This window comes from Lytechinus pictus, chromosome 6 (genome assembly GCF_037042905.1).
Source record: "Lytechinus pictus isolate F3 Inbred chromosome 6, Lp3.0, whole genome shotgun sequence".
In the NCBI taxonomy this organism is placed as follows: domain Eukaryota; kingdom Metazoa; phylum Echinodermata; class Echinoidea; order Temnopleuroida; family Toxopneustidae; genus Lytechinus; species Lytechinus pictus.
In genome coordinates this window covers 27025987-27041201 of record NC_087250.1, presented here as the reverse complement: position 1 = coordinate 27041201, position 15215 = coordinate 27025987, and the positions used below count along the sequence as shown (strand labels likewise).

The 15215-nt window shown below is 36.4% G+C and overlaps 1 pseudogene; it reads right to left on the bottom strand.

Moving 5' to 3' along the window:
* Positions 1-1144: 1144 nt before the first annotated feature.
* LOC135154448 (uncharacterized) lies at positions 1145-1947 on the bottom strand (annotated as a pseudogene).
* Between the last annotated feature and the right edge of the window lie 13268 nt (positions 1948-15215).

Here is a 15215-nt window from a genome sequence, read left to right as displayed (position 1 = left end):
ACAGAACGTCGACACAAATAACTATTTAAAAAAATATTTCACTTCCATATCATTGTTACTTAAGATTTCCTAGTCAGGTAGCCAATGTGTAAGATGATATTATTCGTGTAGGGAAACAATTAATCAGTAATCTATGTTGAAAATATTAAGCGATATGAGGATAAAGTAAAAGTTGTACAAGCGAAGAGAAATGAACTGATTGAAATAAGTAATATGATGCAATACTTTCAGGAATATGATGAATATACCGTGTGCTAAATATTTTTGAGAAAAATCTCACCTATTTTGTTATACATGACTAGAGAATATTTAATTGGCGAAAAAAAGAATTATACGGGAAACATTATCCCTTTCCCTTTATATTGTCATATGAATGTAGACTAAACAAGAACCCTATTAAACACCATTATTTACGAGATTTTATCTTATTTTAATCTAACGTCATGAGGGGGGGATTGTGTACATTACGAAACTTCAATTAATTTCATACCATTTTGACCCCTTCCCGCTTTTTTTTTTTTTTACCACAGAATAAAAAAAAATGAAATCAACCAGGGTACCATTTCATAAAACCTGGCTATGATAACAACTCCAGTTTGAATATCAAATTTCATTGGATGAGCCAATCAGGAAGCAGAATCGTTATTGTTGTCATGGTAATTGACATTTTAGCAAGAGTTGTTCTCATAGCCAACACTTTTATGAAATAGGGTCCTGATTAATTGATTCGAATCAAATACCTTAAAAGCTATGAGCAATTTTAATCGAGGAATAACCCGATCACTATTAGGAGAATAACATCGAATGAAATTGAACGAAATGTCGTTTGGTAAAATAAATGATCGGGTTCACTTCACAGAAATTAGTTATTAACACGTTCAAAACTGAATTCAGCCAATCTAAAAGACTTTCTACAATAACAATCTGGTTCAAGTAGGCAATTCGTGAACACATTTTGCATTTATTTTGTTCAGGTTTCGAGTAAACTATTCATTTGGATCTGAGTGCATTCATTACAGACCTTAATGTAGACGGAGTGGACATTAGCGACAGTTTTCTATTTGATATGGATTGATACAACATTATACACACCATGGCCATGTGTATATGAATGTAGTACATATAGAGATAGAAGGACGTAAATTGAAATGGAAGTAAAAGTGAAAACAAATCTCTGGTCTATATTTCTCTTACAAATCCGATATGATTCCTTTGATAGTCTAGATGATTTACAAGATTAATGTCTTCTTGTAGAGAAGAAGTTTGTCTCCATCACACCCTACGAAGTTACCAGAAGGAGAAACAAGACAAGGGCTTATGAAGTTAGCGCGACCTGATTCCTCGTATTCCACGATCCTCCTTGCCTGGATGATACCATCACGTGACACCTGATCAACTGCGTAGGTCTTACGTGCTCTATCCCAGTACGCGATGTAGAGTGTGTCTGTCAGTTTGTCAACGCGACACTGTGGGTCGTACCACTCATCACAGTGTATGACAGCCTTCTCTTCTCCTGATCGTGAGATGACAGTGAATTCATTACCACCTGTCTTCACAACGATATCACCTGATGACAAGGCTTGTATATCACCCCTCACCTCCTTACCCTGTATCGTAATAGTGTTTACTATCTTATCATCAGCAGGATTGATGACGTAGATATTAGACTGATTGAACTGACCAGCGATGATCATCCCATCCCTGTCAACATCAACATACACACAATAACTGCCTCCATTCATTGGTATGCTGATGTCTCTAATCACCTTCCATTGCCTGTCATAGAGAGTGATGCATCCATCCAACCTGTCACCCGTGCAATCATCTCTCTCCTTACCACATACTATTACGTTACTGTCTATGGGCGCACATGATGTAATAAACACACATCTCCATCAATGACTTTCTCTGTGTGTTGAGTGTTGATGTTTGTAACATACATGTCATTGTTATCTTCGTCTCGCACACATATCTCATCATCACTGACTAAACCACGCACATACGGGTAATTAACAACCGATGGAATGTGGATTGATTTGACAAGTTCCCATTTACCGATATACCCATCAATTCTACCATAGTATTCTCCACCTACTTCCCTCTCTACAAACTTCACTCTCTCAACTTCACTCTTTATTCGGTCAAGGCAGTCGCTAACATCTTGATGAACATTCAAACTTAAATTTTCATCAATAGATGCAAGTACTTGAGGAGCTTCATTCACCAATGTTTTATCATGTTGGTTTATACGTGTGATGGTGAATTCAATATTCTTTATTGCATCCTGAATCTTATTATTAACATCGCTTATCTTCTCGGAAACTTTTTTGCTGATTTCATCTTTGTCTGATATACATGATGATAGTTTGGCTTCATTGTCTTTGATTATTTTTCGTTCCCGTTCTAGCTCGACCTTTTTAGCTTCTATCCTTTTTTGTCGCTTTTTATTTATGTCTGTTATTTGCTTATCTGCGTCCTTGTTTATCTCATTAATGCATTCTATATTTTCTCTTTCTTTAACTTTTAACTTTAGTAATGTTTTGTCCAATGTCTCCTGGATATCATCATGGATCGTTTGAAAATGCTTACTTGATGAATTTGAAACGGCTCTAATTTTCGATTCAACTACCTTGTGTCTTTGCTTTGTTTCCTCTAACATGGCCCGTTTCTCATTCAGCTTCTTCCTCGTCCCATCTAGCTCACGTTGTTTCTGTTCGTCGTCTTTGGTGGTGCTCGGGCGACCAGAAGACATTTTGACATAGCGTCGCTCTCTTGTTACATCTCTTTCAGGTTGAGACACATAGCAACCTATATCGTAAATAATAGTTTAAAATACATCAATTATGGATGTTTGGTAAAAGCCTATGTTTGTTAATAATAATGATGATTTTACCCATACTGCGCTGCACCCAACCCAGGTTAGGTAATTGGGTACCAGCAGAAGGTAATTTTTCAAAAAGCTGCGAGCACCTAAATCGGTAGTCTAGCTTAAAGGTCAAGTCCACTCCAGAATAATGTGAGTTTGAATAAATAGAGAAAATTAAGACAAGCGTAACGCTAAAAAAACATTTTGTTAGTTATTTGTATTGAGGTGTTTGCACCCACTACGTTCAGTAATGTTTATCGACATCATTAAAGGTCAAGTCCACCCCAGAAAGAAGCTGATTTAAATAAATAAGAAACAATCAAACCTGCATAATGCTGAAAACATCATCAAATTCAAATGTAGAATAAGAAAGTTATTACATTTTAAATTTTTGCTTACTTTCACAAAACAGTGATATGCACAAATCAGTGACATGCTAATGAGATGGTCGATGGTGTCCCTCAGTCACTATTTATTTTATATTCTATTGTTTAAATTATACAATATTTCATTTTTTACAGATTTGACGATAAGGACCAACTTGACTGAACCATATAGTATTAAACAATACTAATTCCAAATTTTCATGGAGGAATTAATTGCTGTTCCACCGGACAAGGAGGAGAAAATTAAAATATTTCATACAATAAAATACAAAAGAAATATTGAGTGGATGACATCATTAGTCTCCTCATTTGCATACCAACGAGGATGTGTATATAACTGTTTGGTGAAATTAAGGGAAACTTTAAAATGTCATATTACTTTCTTATTTTACATTCGATTTTGATGAAATTTTCGATATTTTGCTTGTTTGAATTTTCTCTTTTTATTTAAATCAACTTTTTGTTGGGGTGGACTTGTCCTTTAATTAGCCGACTACAGAAGTTCCTTGAACACCTAACATGCCTAACAAAGATGATAATTATGTGCAATATACAGTGCGTCCTAGAAAAAAAGGAAACCATGAAAAGATACGCTCCGCATCTTTCATTTGAAGCTCATCTCAACGTTCATAGTGCTCGCATGACTGAGTTAGAACAAAGTGGTGCTAGCAAATTTCATTTTGCATGAGCAACTTACGAATTTGAGAGACTCTTTCTGGCTTTTACTGCTATGTATTTTGGAAAATAAGTTCAAAACTTGTATATTCATTTTCATCTTTCATAATTATGAGACCTTGTGCATGAAATATGATTGACGCATTGTCGAAAAAAAAGTTCCATGAAGGACACACACCACTAATGGGATCAGGCAATTTAGGGAATTCCCTTTAGACCCGTAATGGTTGGGAAAAAATCCCGGGGGGGGGGGGGCACTTACATTGACGAGTGGATACCATGCGCGACCAAAAAAACACGTAAAAAGGATGTCCTTTTCACGATAGGGCACGTTACGTACGTAACGTGATAAGGGTGTCAAAAACACAAAAAATAATTTTAAAAGGGTGTCTATTTCGCTAGGAAAATTACGTGTTTAGGGTCGATTTGCGGGAATGATAAAACAAAATTAAAATGTTTTATAAAGGATGTCCATTTTGCCCCAACACTTCGTGTTTAGAGTCCGATTTGCGCGAGGTGTAGAAGGTGGGGTCGTACTAAACCAAATAAGGTAAAGCCGACGACCGAAGGACCCGTAACAATAAAACATTCCTGTACTTGTTTAGGGGTTCATTTCAGGGAATATTTGCCAAGACTATCGTTTTGTTTCCAATACTTGTTAAGGGTAGGGTTTCACACGCCAATACTTGTTAAGGGGTGCATTTTCAGAATATGGAAATTACGTGTTTAGGGTGCTTTTCGAGACCCCATGGTCGCGCATGGTATCCACTCGTGAATGGAAGTGGCCCCCCCGGGGAAAAAATATTCAAATGAAATAAACAATGCCTATCTGAACATTTTTTTTTTCACATGGGCATATAGAGAGGGATTACTACGGGATCTGTTCAGTCCAATGGGAGAGCAGTGATTTGTCAATGCTGGATTTTATGGGACCTTAATTAGTTGCCCAAGAAACCCTGTGAGCACTGTGACTGCAACCAAGTTTGCATGTAGTCTTGGTTTGAGCCCCTGTAGCGCGAAAACATGCTGAAAAACACATTTTCCTATCTTTGGCGTTTGAAGGATATTGGAAGAACAATCTAAATGATGTCCTTATTAAGACTTATTTTTTGGCGATTTTTTCAAATCTCATTTTTAACACATGAGTCTATGGGGAAATAGTTAGTGGTGTGTGTCCTGAAGACATGCGATGCTTGATTTCTCCCTATTGATCATAGGAAAACGAGTATTTCCAACAAGCGACAGAAAACGGGCTACCAGTGAATATTATTGCTGGCTTGAAAGTAATGTTTGAATTCTATTTGTAAAACTTGTAAAAATATGCTTCATATGACAAGACCAGGTAGGGGCGGTGGAATATTGGATAGGGCGGGGTTACTCATTTAAAGGAAAACACGAAAATGATTTCTCCCCTTCAATTGTAAAAAAGGTGATGTACGCGTACCCTTTTCTGCTGCGCCCCTCCCCGTTCAAACATATTCTGCCGCCCATGTGATATGGGCTCCCCTCCCCCGCTTCCGCGGCCACTGAATAAAGGGGTTTCCTTCACCGACCTATTTTTAAGATTGTTTCCTTTTTTGTTGGGGGAAAAGAAAGTGCTTGTTTTTTCAACGATCCATTGAATAGTAAGAAATCAAGCATGTTTCAATGCAACATTTTTTCTTGACTATGGCTTGCGTCATTCATATTTTTAACGCATAAGGTCTTGTATGAAAGAGGGGGAAAAAATTCATACTCAAGGTATAAAATTTGTTTTCCGAATAGATAGCAGTAAAAACCAGCAAAACTCACTCAAAAAACATAACTTTACGTGCGAATGGAAATTTGGTAGCACGACGTTTCATTGTTCTAACTCAGTCATGCGTGCATTAGGAACGTTTAGACGGGTCTCAAATGAAAAAAAAAAAAGTATATTTTTTCCATTCATGTACACTTTATGAAGTAAATTTATGATCATGATATAGGAGAACAAATCACTGAGCTATAACATTTTCCCTTTTTCTAGTATGCACTATATCATTCCTATATCCTAAATCCTATTTATTTATTATCATCATGTTGGTGATGATTTGAGGAGGGCGGGGTCGAATTCTTTTACATCGCTGTGTATTTTGCTACGGATGGTTGAGTGTAGTGCATAGATGTAGACTATTTAGAGTAAAACTACCCATATATAACCACAATGTGCCAAATAATATACCTTTGGTAGGGACAATAAATCTGTCAATCACCTGTGACATTCTCCTTTTCTTCTCTCTCCATCCGGATGTTCGTATTAATACTTTTCCTTAGTCTTTCTTCAAGGTCGCGATCATCAATACTCGCTCCTGTCAAAGCCTTCAGTTTAGGAGTAAGAGAAGATTCTGGAACGTCACAACGGATAGGAATAACCCGGCCTTCTAATCCTTTTCCTGTCGTTCTTGGAAGCGACTGAATCGCCATCTCTATTGTCATAAGCTGTTGAAGGTTGTCTGTTTTACAGTCATCTTTCGTGATCAAACATACCATGTGGGAGCATTTCAAGAGAGCATTTTCGATGCTTTGCGTCACTAGTTCACCCAACTTATGATCAAAACAAGATGTCATTTTCCATCTATTGGAATGAATACAATCTTTCATTTTACGAAAATAGTCTGTATCTTTAGACGATGCCCAGAGATAAATGTCGTAGAATTCATGTCGAGAGAGGGCGGTGTTCGTTGAAGGGTCATCACCGTTCGGTTTCCTGCGCACTCCAGTAAGATCCATGGTGTCTAAAATACAAAAAATACGTCACATTTATACAGTTCTATATACAGATCCGAATGAATGATTACCTATTATAAGATATATGATAAAACATTTTCGTCTTCTTCAACAGTTTAATTACATCTAATCATCCAATTATATTACATCAATATCAACTGTATATTCATTTGAATTTACAATCTCAATTAATTTCGAGAATTTTTTTTTATTAATATTGTGAAAAATTAACAAATAATGACAACTCGAATCTCGAAAATAATCTGTGCATATTTACTTGAACACTGGACATTAAACATCCATAAATTCTTTAACATTTCTCTTTCATGTCGCCTCTTTGGAACTGCCGGGGGCCACTTCCATTGACGAGTGGATACCATGCGCGACCATGGGGTCCCGAAAAGCACCCTAAACAAGCTGAGTATTTTTCATATTCTGAAAATGCACCCCTTAACAAGTATTGGCATGTGAAACCCTCCCTTTAACAAGTAGTGGAAGCAAAACGATACCCTTGCCAAGTATTCCCTGAATTGAAACCCTAAACAACGAGTACAGCGATATGTTGGACATCGGTTTTACCTACATCATTTGGTTTAGTTATTAGTACGACCCCACCTTCCACGTCTCAAGCCAATCGAACTCTAAACACGTAGTGTTGACTGTCGGGTCAAAAAGTACATCGTTTAAATTTTTTGTCTTTTTACCGCCGCAAATTTGACACTAAACACGTAGCTTTCCTAGCGAATTTGATACCTTTTTTCATTATTCAAGTGTTTTTGACACCCTTATTACATTACGTACCTGATGTGCCCTATCTTGAAAAGGATATCCTTTTTACGTGTTTGTTGTCTTGGTCGTGCATGGTATCCACTCATCAATGTAAATGGACATCTTGGTTGCTTCTATCAAAGTAAACAATAATGATCGGCTAGAGTGTTTGATGAGTGAAATTTGATTCCAGCATGAAGTAATATGTAGTACTAGTGTCGAAATGATGTAGTAAATGATATCAGAAGAGAATAAATGAATTGTATTACAATATGTAACGTCGCCCCCCCCCCCTCCTTCCATGAATGTCCATTGTTCTGATTACCCGTCCCCCACCCCGGGAGTTATTACTTGTGAGTGAGAATATAATGGTTCGGTAATTGTACGTCTACAGAACACGGGGGCGGATCCAGCCTTCGCCAATAGGGGGGGGGGGGCGGAATTTTTTCAGCCATATTTCCCACGGTCGGCCTTTCGAACATGATTTTTGTTTGTTTCTTTGAAAGGTGTAGTCCTAGTAGTTACTTCTTAGCTTTATTCTTATAAATAAACATAATTGTATAATATCATAATCCTTATTTATCAAATGTGAGCGCGGAGCGCCAGCAAATTTTTTTGAAATGTTATATTTTTTTTCTTAAAATTTGAACATTCTAGGCAATGTTTGGTATCCTGAAAAAGATGTGTTTGTAACTACATAATTATAACGAACGCGAAGCACGAGCAGAAATTTTTGATACACGATTTGAACTGATCGAAAAGGCAGGCCTACCTACTGCTTATAGTTAGCCATGAAGACGTTACATTACAAGCCCTTTTTGTAACTTAAACATAATAGATATATAACCAAACAACTGATGCGAGCGCGAAGCGCGAGCAGTAAATTTCGAGATTTAGACCTAGAAACGAGACACTCTATTCATGTTTTGGAAATCATGAACAGGGTGAGTAATTGGGGATCTTCCTTAAATCAATAATGCGAGCGCGAAGCGTGAGCTGACAATTTTTGACATTTCTACATAAACAATGGGTAATGTTACTCAATATTTGTAAGGGTGAACAGTACAGCTATATAAAAAAAAAAATCGATGCGATCGCGAAGCGCGATCGGAAAAATTCGAGATTTAGACCTAAAAACGGGACACTCTATTCATGTTTTGCAAATCATGAAAATTATGAGTCATAGGGGATCTTTCCTACATTAGTAATGCGATCACAAAGCGCGAGCAGATGCGCGTTCGTGTTTCAGATTTAATTCTAGAATCAAGGCATTCTAAATACATCTTTTATCATGAAAATCAAAGGGAGTGCGAAGAGCGAGCTTAAAATATTTGATATTTCTATCTAAAAAGGTATCAATTTCAGCTCTATATTTCAAGCACTTTGGAAGAAAATTGTGAGGTGGTTGTGGATCGCACTTAAGAAAGAGCTGATATTTTGCATAACGAAGGAAAGAGTTTTGTTCCAAAAGGAGCTAAATCCACTTTGGGTATTTTTCTGTAAATCAAGGTTTTTAATTCACATTTCCCTCAGCCACTGTTGTTTTATTTTGGTAGTACTATCATGTTATATGAATTAAATCATGATTTAAAAATCTAGCATTCAGTATTGATTCTTAAAGTTTTATTGAAATCTAATTTTTCATGGATTTACATCTTTTAGGAACAAAACCTTGGTAAAATGTAATTTTTTGCAAATTTTAAATATTGGAAATTGATCACAAAACACATAAATATGGCTTGGAGAATGGATTTCACATCATTTATTATGTTTACCCGTTGGAAATTAAAAAATAAAAAATATGACATTTTGTCCTCTTTTCTAAGGACGGCAACTTTTTCGATATCTAATTCCAAAATGAGCTAAATCCAAAATTGCCATAAAAATTGAAAAATCTGTTATTTTCAGCAAAATTTGCACTGATAGTGTAAACTTCTATCCACAACATTTACTGTACCTACAAAATTGAATGCATAACTTTATTTAAAATATGAAAAATAACCAATTTTAAATTACCACATAATGGATTTAGCCCCTTTTTGGAATCAAGCTCTTCAAATAAGAAAAGGGAAAACCTGGCAAATCGGAGACATTTTCTGTTACTCGATCGAAATTTAAAATCAATAAATATATCGCAACGCCTTGAGCAGGGACCTGGGAACGATTTTTTCAGTGGGGGTGCTGAAATCTCTCCTCAAAAGTGGGGGGACAGACACCATTGAGTTTTCCATAATTACACACATACACCCTCACACACACACACACACACACATATATATACATATATATGACAGTCACTTCTTAGCTTTCTTCTTGTAAAAAAAACATGAATATATAATTAGATAATTCGAGCGCGAAGCGCGAGCTATTTTTTGTGGAAATTTCATGTATTTTGTCCTGAAAATCGAACATTTTGAGCAATGTTTGTGGTCCAAGATGTGTATGTAACAAATAATAATTGTGAGCAGATATTTTTATATACGCTCTGGTCTGATCGAAAGGGACGTGTTATAAGGACTGTTTGCAGTTACCCATGAAGACGATACATATATCAACAATCAAATAATGCGAGCGCGAAGCGCGAGCTGAAAAATTTGACATTCCGACCTAAATACTGGACATTCTAAGCACGTTTTGTAATTATGTACATGATAGGTATATAACTATACAATTGATGCGAGCGCAAAGCGCGAGCGGAAACAAAATTGAGATTTCAGACCAAAAAAACCCCGAGAGATTCTAAGCACTTTTCTAATCATGATGAGGATAGGTATAAAACTACACAATTGCTGCGAGCGCGAAGCGCGGGCGGAAATAAAGATGAGATTTCAAACCTAAAAACGAGACATCTTTGAACTTTTCTAATCATGAACAGGAGGTATATAACTATACAATTGATGCGAGCGCAAAGCGCGAGCGGAAACAAAATTTAGATTTCAGACCTGAAAACGGGACATTCTATTCATGTTTTGTAAATCAAGAAAATGATGGGTAATTGGATATATTCTTAAATTTAAAAAAAATAATGTGAGCGCGAAGCGCGAGCAGAAAATTTTTGATATTCTGATCTGAAACTCCACACTGAATGTAAAATGGTTTGAACAGATAAAGAAACCTCAGACGAACATAATAATAAAGATTTGATCAAAATCAGACAAGGAATCTCACAGTTATTGCATTTCAAAGATTAGTATTATTCCAGTGAAACAGTTTTAGACATGTCTTCATTAATATTCAATGAGCAAAATGATGATGTCATATCCCCACTTGTTCTATTGTATTTCATTATGTAAAATTAGGTTTATTATCAATATTTTCCTTTCAAGAACCAAAACAGTTGAATTGACAACTGATTTAGTCCATTAGATATTCTTTGCTGCAACTTATTTCATTATAAGGGAGACATATCATTCACTCTGGTATGAAAAAAATGAAACAATTTTGATTCCATGTAGTAATACAAGAAACAGGATAATGGGGATGTGACAGCATCAGTCCACCTATTAAATATTCATGACGACATGCATATCACCATTTTCATAAAATATTGCCAAACTTTAGAATTAAATAATTTAACTAATAGTTATCAGATTTTGATAAAATTTATTTATTTTGATAAAATGTATTTGATATAAATATTTTCAGCCCGGAGTACCCCCCCCCCCCAATCAATCTGCATATCTGAATAAACATGCGTGCGCGTGTTAAGAGTTAGACCTAGTATCTGGGCATTCTAAACACATTTTTTATTATAAAAATCAATAATGCGAGCGCGAAGCGCGAGCAGAAAATATTTGATATTCCGATCAGATAGAGGGTGAATTTAAACACTATTTCAAGTAATATGTCGAAAAATTCTAAAGGGGGGGGGGTATATTTTACAAAACGTCGTTCATTTTCATTACATTTCTGTCATTTATCATACCTACCACTAGATTTCCAGGAGGTGCGCTGCTAATTGAAAATAACACACGCAGCACCCCCAAATTTTGGGGGTGCTTCACCCCAGCACCCCCGCTTCCCAGCCCCCAGAGGCATGGGGCAGGGCGAAAAAGACTGTGAAATTTGATTTCTATTGTTTGACTTGTAATTTTTGTGTACAAAACACGGGCGGTCGGGCGCGCGCACACTTGATTCGACATAAAACCTGGAAGTTTAAGTCCAACCACACCCATGTCCCTCCCTGCTATCGAAGAGTGTTTATGGTTACCACGTATTGTGCGCGACCACGTCTGTATCGGAGTGCTGCCCCGCTGGAGTTTGATTGAGTCGCGTTATAGGAGGGATGTTATTGGAATATGTGAAAGACTATGGAAATGATTTGCGATTGTCGGATGTGATAATTATGTACATTATAACATATTTTAAAAAATACAGGGGGAACCTGATTTCGTGGGGGTGCTGCCTATGGAAATTAATACACGCAGCACCCCTAGGATAATTTCTGGGGGTGCTTCAGCACCCCCAGCACCCCCGCTTCCCAGGTCCCTGGCCTTGAGCACATAATCAATGTGGATTTGGCGCTTTAGAAATACTCTCTATTATTATTATTATTATTATTATTATTATTATTATTATTATTATTATTATTATTATTATTATTATTATTCCTGTAAACAGGATCAAGTCCGTTTTTTTTTCTTGAATAACTTTGCTCTAACAAAAAGCACCAAGTAATTTCAAGTGCAACTAGGAACTTTACACTACTAATGTCCGAGAGTCTTTCTTATCAATCTGGTTGTACCCAAGATAGCTGCCTTCTGAATGTCGTACATCCGAAGGTGAGGAGAGATCTTGGTTATGCAGGCTTCCATTCCCTTCTTCACCATTCCTGAGTGACCAATGATGACTGGTGTGACCTCTGCTTTCACGTTCCACATCCTCTCGATCTCAATCCTTAGGTCTTGATACTTGAGCCGTTTGTCTCTTTCCTTTACAGCAATGTTGATATCATGGGGAACAGAGACCTCAATGATATTTACTACGTTGTTGTCTCTGACGATGATGTCCGGCTTGTTGCAGTTGATGGTTCTATCCGTTAGTATGCCACAGTTCCAATATATGGTGCTGTTATTGATCGTGGTGATCGTTTGTGGCTGATGTTCCCAAGCGTGATCACAAGTCATTTTACCGCGATCCTTCAGTAGTTGCCAATGGATAAGTTTGGCAATATTGTCATGTCTTGTGATGTACTCAGTTCCAGCAAGAGTCGAACATGCTGATACCAAATGCATGATTGTTTCGGTTATTATTATTATTATTATTATTATTATTATTATTATTATTATTATTATTATTATTATTATTATTATTATTATTATTATTATTATTATTATTATTATTATTATGTTCATTCCCACTACTTTCTACATGTTCTATTGGGTTAGTGCTAAAAATATTCAAGCCCACGCTTTGCGCTCACAGTGTATGTTTAATGAAATATTGCTGTCATATTTGCGCTTACATGATGTGCTTAAAATAACATTATGTCAGGCCCACTTTCCCCAAATATGAGAAATAGAATAGCCCGTTTATGATTATCATCATTACAGTATTTATTTATTATTATTATTATTTTTTTGTTGTTATTTTTTTTATTATCATTATTATTATTATTATTATTATTATTATTATTATTATTATTATTATTATTATTATTATTATTATTATTATTACTACTATCATAGTCATCATTATTATTGTCATTATGCTTGCTGTTATCATTAGAGAAGAAAAGAAAGAAAATCTCCAGCCTATAAAAGCAGATAACAACAACATCAATAAATTACCACACTGATAATACCAAAAATACCATTGTAAGCATTAAAAAAATCTTTGAAAAAAGCAAAGGAGAGCGCCTCTGGCAGTCTCGCCTGATTTCAATATAGCAGCAGTGCTGATTTAGAAATTTACAAAAAAAAAACAACAACAATCAAATAATAATATAATGTTACGTTCACTGGCCATATTTGACATTTGACCTTGATCCTTTGACCTAAGACTTATAAAAGATGATTAGTGATACTGAACTAGATTCATAAACTTTTAAAGTTATGATGGCAATTCAACAGTTACCCCTTACACAGTCAAAATTCATTGACCCTAAATGACCTTTGACCCATGTCATGTAGCCTGGAACTCGCAGGGGATGTTTAGTGATACTTGATTTCCCTTATGTCAAAATAACATGAACTACATATGTCCATATACTTTTTAAGTTATTATGACATTTCAAAACCTTAGCGACTCTCCGGCCGCCGCGGCGCCGTCAAAAAGCGGCGTCTTAAGCCTCGCTCTGCTATGCAGGCGAGGCAAAATGGCCTTGAAACTTTTCCCTAGACTAAATTACATTTTCCTCTTTATTATTTTCTTACTTAAAGGAAAAAGTTCATCTGCAAGATTAACTTGACATGCTTTCTTCAGTCTTCAAATTATCTCTCTATTTAGCAATTTCTTGACCTTAACGCCGATTCCGGAGCATTTGAAGAGTTCCATACCAAGTAATTTTTATGTTTTGTGATTTAGTTGATGTGTAACATCCAAACTTTTTTCCCCAAACTGTGTATGACTCTTTTAGCACACTCTAAAAACACTGAGTAAAATTCTACCCAATATTGAGTAAAAAGGAAACATGCATGTTTGCTGGGTATTTTTTTCACCCCCTATTGGGCTATTTCAATCTTTTTAACCAACCAGCATGCATGTTCCCAATTAACCCAATATTGTGTAAACCTTTTTTAGAGTGCAACTTAGATCAAGAGTTCATCGAAATCCTCCATGTCCTCAGCTCAATCTGGGAATCCTGGGGAAGAAACAAATTAAAACCAACCAGTGAAAACCAATCGAGACTGACCAGAGTTAAGCATGGCCGTACATGCATGGCTTAGATTGTTGAAGCATTACAAGCATTACAAAGTATAGTTTGGGGGATGGAGGGGGGGGGGGGTTCGCGACCCCCTGATGCCCCCTCTAAATTCTTCAGCAAGAAATTTACCCGCACTGTGCTGCACTCGATCGACCAAGGTGAAGTTAATGGTACTGACAATGAAATAAAAAAAAATCCTGGTTTCTGTAGTGGTAGTGAGTAGATTGCCGGTCTAAGGTCGAAATGATATAAGAGGGGGCACTAGGGTTCCGTGGACCCCCCCCCACCTACACGCATCCTCGTTTGCCAAAAGCAAAACTATACTTTGTAATACTTCAATATTCTAAGTTCCTAGATCTAGTTGACGCCCCCCCCCCCCACCCCGTTATTCTTATTACATACACATTAGCACATTAAAGAAATCGAAACATTTCAACTCACTTTCAACTCTTGTTCTCTGACAGATCGGAATATCCTATATTTTCAGCTTGCGCTTCGCGCTCGCATTCATACTTATGATAGAAAATGGACTTAAAATGCCAAGATTCTAAGTCTAAAGCTAGAGCACGCGCAAGCATGTATACTGAAATACGCAGCTTGTTTTTTGATCTTCAAAACGGGCTTAAAATATCAAGTTTCAGATCAGAATATCAGAAATTTTCTTCGTGCTAGGATTATGTGTGTAGGAAGATACCCAATTGCCCAGTTTTCGCGCTCGCAAAAATTATTAAGTAACATACGCATTTTGTTTAAGATAAGAAACATTGCCCACTATGTTCAGGAGAAAATACATGAAATAAAAAAATGTAGCTCGAGCTTCGCGCGTGCACTATATAAATAGGGCTTATGGGGTCATAATGTATGTTGTTTAAAAAAAAATGAATAAGCAAAAGTGACTGTTAGGACTACC